Source organism: Rutilus rutilus (genome assembly GCF_951802725.1).
Source record: "Rutilus rutilus genome assembly, chromosome: 7".
NCBI classification, from domain to species: Eukaryota; Metazoa; Chordata; class Actinopteri; order Cypriniformes; family Leuciscidae; genus Rutilus; species Rutilus rutilus.
In genome coordinates, this window is record NC_140221.1 from 37709579 (window position 1) to 37717479 (window position 7901).

A 7901-nucleotide genomic window follows, 5' to 3' on the forward strand; every position below is an offset into this window, starting at 1 on the left:
AGTATAATTAAAAGTGTTAAACTTTCAACCACACCACATGACAAAACCCATTTTCCCTGGCAGTAAAATAAACAGGATTTGTAAACAGGTCACAGTCTAAGGCTCTCATTACATTTTAATAGCCTTAATATGTTGGAAAAATAACGCAAGCACAATTTTTTCCCCCCTACTTTAAAGGCTGCCCACCACAATGTTAATAAATAAAACTCAGAAGCGCAGTGGGAGTATGATATTGGTCACACCCTCCATCAGACAACCTTGCTAGTAAATAGAGGCGAATAAATACGTCTACACTGTTCATTGTACCTTAACGTTAAAGTTAACGTTTCACATATCATTTGCTGTGTATATGTCTCTTTCAATAGCACTAAATACAGAAGATAGGCATTCTATTGGAAAGGATAATTGGAAAGGAGAGGATCCTTGGAAAGGATAATTGAGCTTTGACTTCCAGGGCAGTCTGTCTTACCCTCATGGGGGATTAGGAGAACTTTCCACTTCGTGAGAACACCAGGCCCTCTGTTTTGTGATGCAGTAAGCCCATGTCTCATGCATGTGTCATGTCCTATCAGTGAGCTCCATATGTTTAAACAATAACACCGTTCTTAATAATAACAGGGTTGACATAGTTTAAGGGTCAACAGGAGCATTGTAATGATCCAAGATAAGCTATGGATTTCAAGTCGAGAGAGATTGTGAGATGACAACACTTGTGTTGTGAGAGATTGTGAGAGATGTAACACTTGTGGTGAGCATACTAGGTTGCAAATATTACAAATCAGCACAGGAAACACAAACAGGCCTTAAAGAAATGATTAAAGCAAAAGTTACAATTCCATTGTCATTTATTCACCTTCATGTTATTCCAAACTGTATGTATTGTATAACTGTATCGCAGTTCACATTAAGTTATCGCAGATCACATTTTTCTTCAATATCGTGCACCCCTAATACCCTGAATACAAAAAATATTTTGAAGAATGTGAAGAAAAAAGATGAAAGCATATGGTTACCAAGGGCTGTTCAACTCCAAAAGGGGCAAAAACATTTTTTAAATGAGTTTGTACTGAGATAGCAAACAGGGTGCAAAATTGTAGCTCAGATTTTAATGTAACGAAATTAGAAATTTAATCAATCAGATAGGAAAATAAAAATAGTATTTTTTTTTTACTAGACATGCAAAGTTTGTCAAAACAAAACTTGAATGTGGACAAAACACTGTGAGAAAGTTTTTAAAAGAAAGAAAAAAAGTCTAATTTAAAAGTTTATAGGCCTTATGGGTGGAGAGAACAGCACATAGATGTATGCTTTTATTGTATGTAAAAGTGCAATACAAACGTCGCTTTTTGTGTTTGGAGAAACATTGGTTTTTTGGGTGAACCATCCCTTTAAGTAATGGAGAAAAATATAGTCTAAACACCGCAGCTTTGGATTGCAACGATGGTTTCATTACAGCATGTCACAATGATGAAATGAACCATGGGATGGTATGAGAATCAGGATATTACCCAAATCTTTCGCAAAAATGGGGTAAAGAAAAAAGATATCTGCAACGGCATATAACAGAGCTACCACTGAAAGCATTTCGCTGAATTATGCTGGCAGAGAAACAACAGTGAAGGGAGTACAAAGAAACTAACTGAAAACACTAAGCCGTAACTCATGGAAATTGAACTGCTCCCTTTACAAGGAGAAACAGGATGCACTATGAATTCTCCAGAAAAGTTCTTTTAAAAAAAAACACCCTCCCGTAATTCTCAATGACTGATGCCCAAGCAAACTTTTCAGTCTTTTAGGAGCAGCGAGCAGGGCCACTTTCCCAGCATCCCCCACTGTCCACCAGCAGGAAATCAATTTACCCAGGAGGCCGATTACACAGCCGTTTGTTTTTAGGGAGAACAATTTGCCCTTCAAAGGGGCGCTCTTTGAATATGATTCCTGTTCGCTAGTGTGATTAGCTATGAAGCAGAGAGGATGTGAAGCTGTACACCATTTAATCTGCCATTCTTCCACTGCACTCAGAGCCATTAATTGAACAACATGCCACAGGTAACTCTCTTAGCCTGAAAGGGGAAAAACAGCTCCTTCAAATGCTCAAAGAGAGTTTCAAGCGTTCAAGAATATAGCCTAGCTGTGATCTGCACTCAAAATTCACTTTATTGCACATTTTTCACATGGGAATAATACAACAGACGTTTCGGCTCGCAGGCCTTCTTCAGTGTGCTAAATTCTCTAATCCCTCCACCGACTATATAAACAATTCATTAATTACATTGACGTCATCAAAATTGGCCAATGTTAAAAATCACTCATTTAATTAAATGTGTTCAACAGCAATTATCCACACACACAATATGATCTTGTTAATAATTTTCATGAATCACAAGACATGATTTTATACTAAGCACAATCAGAGTATCCCACAATCAAAAAAACTTTCAAGTGTTTCACTGTTGCTCCATCCTCAACAGAATGTAAAAAGAGGAGATTCTGGCCTTTCCCAAAAAAATCTGCTGATTCCAGTGTTTTGAGAACTACGGAGAAGGCAAAACCTTCAATAAGATTTGTGAAATCATCATCTCCTTGAAATTGCAGAGATGCCAGAGAAGGAAGGACCTCGGAAGGGCTAAATCAACAAGCTGCAGCCCAGCAGCGTCTCATTTGGATGAGGATAAAGCTGGTGAAATTGAAACTGCAGCAAAGCAAAGGTCAAGTAAACAACAACCACACAAGTTATCCTGAAATTCCATTTAGAGTGGCGCATCTTGACACCATTTCCATGCTTGGATTTTCTTCCCGACACTTTTAATCAATATCACCTACGAAAGCAACACGGGCTGAGCCTTTTATGTAGCGACAGGGGAGAAAGGAATGCCATAAAGAAGAAGGAATCAAACAGCCTCCACCGCAGGTGTTGCGCGTTAACAGATGTTGGGAACATTAGCATTGTACGAACGGCTAGGGGAATGGAGTGGGGGAGAGAGGATAGGAATTGTGGATTACCAGGGGCACAGAAATAATAGCTCTTCCGGAACAATGGCACCTCCTTAACACTCAATACTCGCAGGAGGAGCTCTGTAGGAGAGCAGTGAGACAGGAGCATTCACAATCCATTCACCGCACTTTCACAACTAACAAAGACATTTTCTTTTGACACTCTGTTCTATTCTATATTTCTCAGCAGCCACGGTAAATTGGTCTATTCATTTTTCAAAGTACCAGTGATTTAAAAAAAATGCACAAGATGGAGACCCATTCTTTTGGTGAAGGTAAAAGGGACCAGTAAGTTTAGACACTTTTTGTGTGTGCTATCTGGGTACCAGGGCTTCCATTTTGAACAATACCATGGGCGACAGCTGAATATGGGACAAGGTCGATATCAGGTCCCGCCTCACCCCACACCCTCCCCTAACCTGGGTTAAAATTCAACTGAACCTCAAAAGAAGGCAAACATATGGTTTAGATGGCAATGACCTCTTGAACATTACCAGAAAACAACAAAAAGGGAATTAAACAACACACAAATCCCATAAACAAAACCAATCACCTAGCCTACATGTGCATGTTTCCTTCTTACATGAACTTACTATACTTCAATCGTCCCATCAAAACTAGCATATAAGAATGAGGCCGTGCCCCAAGCCTTGAGAGATAGAGAGATGTTTGCACCTAATGACCCACTGTTTGGACGCTCCACAGACATAAGTTCAAGGACCATGTCCTGCCCCATCCATCCATCTAACTGCTCTACCAACCCGCCTGAAAAAAAAGGAATGGGGGTTAAACGCAAGAGTGCTTGTATTAGGCCACATGTTCATTTCAGCTCTGAAAGATGTGTTACTGTAAAAGCCTATGGTTAAAGAACAGAATGTGTATGCAGGCTACTCACTGTTATCAATTTCTAGACAGAAAGGTTTCATTATACTACTAGGACTATACTAGCTGAGACAATACCTAAAAACAGATTCATATATAAGGCAGGAAATTAAAGTTTTGCTAATATAACGATATTCATGAGCGAAGCCCTCGCTCTCCCTGGTTTTAATAAGAAAACGGTCGAGTGATTTCACCCCATGGCCATCAATCAATCAATCTACATACTTATCTCTATATTCAAATGAACAGCGCACACTTCTTTAATAATATCCTTCTGAAATTAAACTATCCATCAACATCTGCGGCAGAGGCAGAAACGGTGAAACGGGTACGAGTTTAACGTCATACCTCTGGAAATTCGCTCTTGATTTAATCTCATTAAGATCTTTCCCGCTCAATAAGGTAAGCAGAAGTTGAATTGAGCCCAAACAGCGTTTCTCCATCAAGAGAAACCTTTCTGCTGACGGTGGAACAATAAACTTTTTTTTTCTTCTTTTTTTTTGATGGCTTTCAGGGCATGAAATCCTTCCAAAACATCTTGCCATCAGTTTTCTATCGTCAAACTGTTCGGAATGACTTTGTGTGGAAAGTACCTACAGCACACAAGGAAAAATGCAAGTTTGACTCAAATCTAATAACGTGTGCAAATGTGCCAATGTGATTGAATCAGATGTGGAAAAAGTCAACAAAAACAAGAAACTGACAAAACGGAAAAATTAAATAAGCTATGAAAAATGAGAAACAATGCTAAGACAATTCAGTGACCTAAATATTAGACCATACCATCTCGCCACCAGCTATCTCCCCCTCTCCCCCACGCACGCTCGGCTCAGTTGAGATTAGCATTATGCTGGAAGCTCTATTTGTTTAGGTGAGATCGAGCCACAGAGCTAATACCGGGCCAATTTGCTCAGCGGGTCACGGATGTGCAGCAGGAGTAGGAAATGAGGCAACTCTGGCCCCCGGAGGTGAACTTTTCCACTCGTACATCACTGAATGTTTTATTCAATAGAGTGGTGAGCATACTCCTTGACAGGTGCTGTCTCCACGGGTGGAGGGAGTCGCAGCCCTCAGAGTGAGGGACTCTGCTGGGGTAATGAGGCTGCCAGGCCCCGAGGAAGACCACATGCTGGAGCCGAGCTAAGAGCCAGAGCCCTAAGCCTCCAGAGTGATGACTTGCAGAGTGGAACGTCCACCATGGAGCAGGGGGCCAATCGCATTAGTCAGAGCAGCGGAGAAATGACGGGGGGCCTCGTGAGATTTAAATTGTGATGTATGGGGGAGAAAAAAAACTCTTTTCTGACAGACAATCAATATACATACTCACACCAGTCTTAAATATAAAGGTTTTTTTTAATCAGCTACTTATTTTGCAATGTTAAACTACTTGCCTTCAAGAATAAATTAATATAAAAAAAAACGCCTCAGTTCAGGCTGTTTTGCATTAGATATTGATTGTCCAAGGACTAACATATCTCAAGCATAAAAAGCAGCACGGCTCCAGCTCTTAAGATTTAAGGTGCCAAACACTCTTAAAAAATAAAGGTTGCAAAATGTGGGTTTTTTGCAACAATACCATAGAATAACCATTTGGGGTTCTCCAAAGAACCATTCGGTGAACAGAGAACCATTGTTTTCAGTGTGAAGATTTTAATAATCTAAATCTAAAGAACCCTTTTCCATTAAAAAAGAAACTTTTGTGTAATGGAAATATTCTCTGAATGCTATAGGTTCTTCATGGAAACACTGATACTGATAAAGAACCTTAGTTTAGGAAATTCAGGGTGGGCCAAACCCAGGGGACCTGAAAAAACTATTGTTGTTAATCTCAGAAAGACTGCAAATAGTGGGTTAAAGTCTCTGATAATAAAAACACAACATTTGTTTAGGTTTAACTGATCTGCCTTCGTGGACAAATAAAACCCAGGCTGCAGTTTAGCCAGTATCAGAGGGTTCACCGATTAGATTTCATAGAGATAGGATATGCAAAACGTCAGTTCTTGGAAACTGCAAACGATGCATGGAGAAGGAACAGCTGACATCCGAGTGCTAGGATAATAGCTTAACATGAAAAGCCTGTTGACGCCCAAGCCCGCCATCCAAATGGGCCCTAAACAAAGCATTTTAATCAATCAAACTTTCCACATCTTGCCATGAGCCCCTCCTGAAAGTCAAAGTCTCCTTTTACCCAAAACATTTCAGGGGGCCAGTGCTCCTGAGGCAACCTGAGGTTAAGTGCCTTGCACAAGGGCACAACTGTGATAACTTGAACCTAACCCTTCACTTACCAGACCAGAACTTTAACCACTAAAGCTACCGCACTGCTATTTAAATTCAGTAGTTAGAGATTAAGTCATAAAGGAAATCATTGACACACTCTGTGCTGCAACTAAGACGAGGAGGTGCTGGAAAAGACTTTCACACCTTTTATTCAGATCCTCTCGCCTGCCATCGTGTTGTAACCAGATTTTATGCTTTGAGCGCATTCATCCTGTCAGCGTAGGCTATAGCCTACTCTTTAAAAACAGCCATAGTGAACATCAAAGCGCGTCCTGGAGCCATTCAGTGCCCGACACCTCCATTTTTACTGCACTTCCTTTATTTATTGCAGGTAAAACCTTGAAACAAAGGTTGTATGTTCTGCCAGGGGCCTAAAAGACGCCACCCGATGTCACTTCACACGATTAAATGACGACAAACGTGGAGCGTTATTCAAATGAAGCTAATCATTGCTGAAAATCACCATCCAGTCAAAGGCGATTCTGTTGCTTATAGTCAAAGTTGCCATCACACATTTTGCATTATAGAGATTTCACTAGTTGCACTGTAACTATACACTTCTTTGATAATTTAACGCTCAAAGGGAGTTTAACTGTGTATTAAACTGTTTGTTTTTTTCAACAACTACAAAATCACTAGGCTATAGGCTAGTCGCTAAAGTTATTGTTATCATAATAAAACTGTAGTATGAACCACGACTGCTATTTTAAATATATATATTTTTAACAATACTTTTTAAAAAGATATAACATTTTTGAAAGGGCACTACATTAATCTACTGTATTAGACTACTGCGACTTGATTGAAGTGTAGGCTACGTCTCGAAGAGCGTTAAATTGTGACAGCTGCGTACTTAAAAAACAGTAGGCTAATTATGGGTAAAACAATAGGTCTTTAACATGCATATTTTCATTGAAAGATCAATAAAAGCTGAAATGATGAGTAGGGGAGAGTATATTTACCATAAATCGCTCTGTGGTGCTGACTAGATTTCCATGCAGGTTTGTGATGACAGGACTGTGGGAACGTAAAGCGGCCGAAAGAACAGAAGAGGGCAAACGAGTGAGAAAAAAAAAAAATCAATAATATCTCATTCTGTTCTTAGATGAAGTGGAAAAATATATAATCCCTGGTATATTCAGTTGACTTATTATGAGTTCCTTTTATATGCGTTTTTCACGCGCGTAAAAAAAAAGGAAAAGTCATCCAAAAACAGCTTCTTCTGCAGGATCGTTGGGCAGTTTTTGCTTGACTTTAGGTTAAAATGTCTTCTTGTTTTTCAACGAATCCGATCTGTGTTTTTGTTAAATAGGCGACAGCGGGTCAAGTGAGGAGCTGTTCCGTCCTCACAAAAAACGCCGTCTGTCAACTGCGCTCCGTTAACTGCGTTTTGAACTATCGTAAATGATTCCGTCGGTCAGGATTTTTCTTTACCCGTTTACTTACTGGAATAATCTCCGAGTAAGGCTTAGTAGGAAATTGCAAACTCCAGCAATAACGACAGCTTTTCTGCTGACACGAATCCGATAAATAAATAAGTGCTTTGCCAATTAAATAAACTGCGATTCGCAAACGTCCTTAAATCCAAAACAGCGAACAGACTTTGGCGTATACAATCAAGAGGAATGTTTTATCCACGGAATATACTAGAAAGCCCTCGTTGTGTTTAAGGCGATATTCCTTGAAAAGAACAGCAGGTGCGGGAATTTAGTATACGCCGTTTAATCCTGGGGAAAAGAGAAATC

General features: G+C 39.8%; 1 protein-coding gene across 1 annotated transcript in view; it reads right to left on the reverse strand.

Moving 5' to 3' along the window:
* Window positions 1–7594, reverse strand: part of fam222aa (family with sequence similarity 222 member Aa) — a 56839-nt gene extending 49245 nt beyond the window's left edge. Inside the window, exon 1 of the mRNA XM_084413612.1 lies at window positions 7119–7594. The gene's annotated coding sequence lies outside the window, so the exon portion shown is untranslated. The remainder of the gene's footprint in view (window positions 1–7118) is intronic.
* Window positions 7595–7901: the final 307 nt, after the last annotated feature.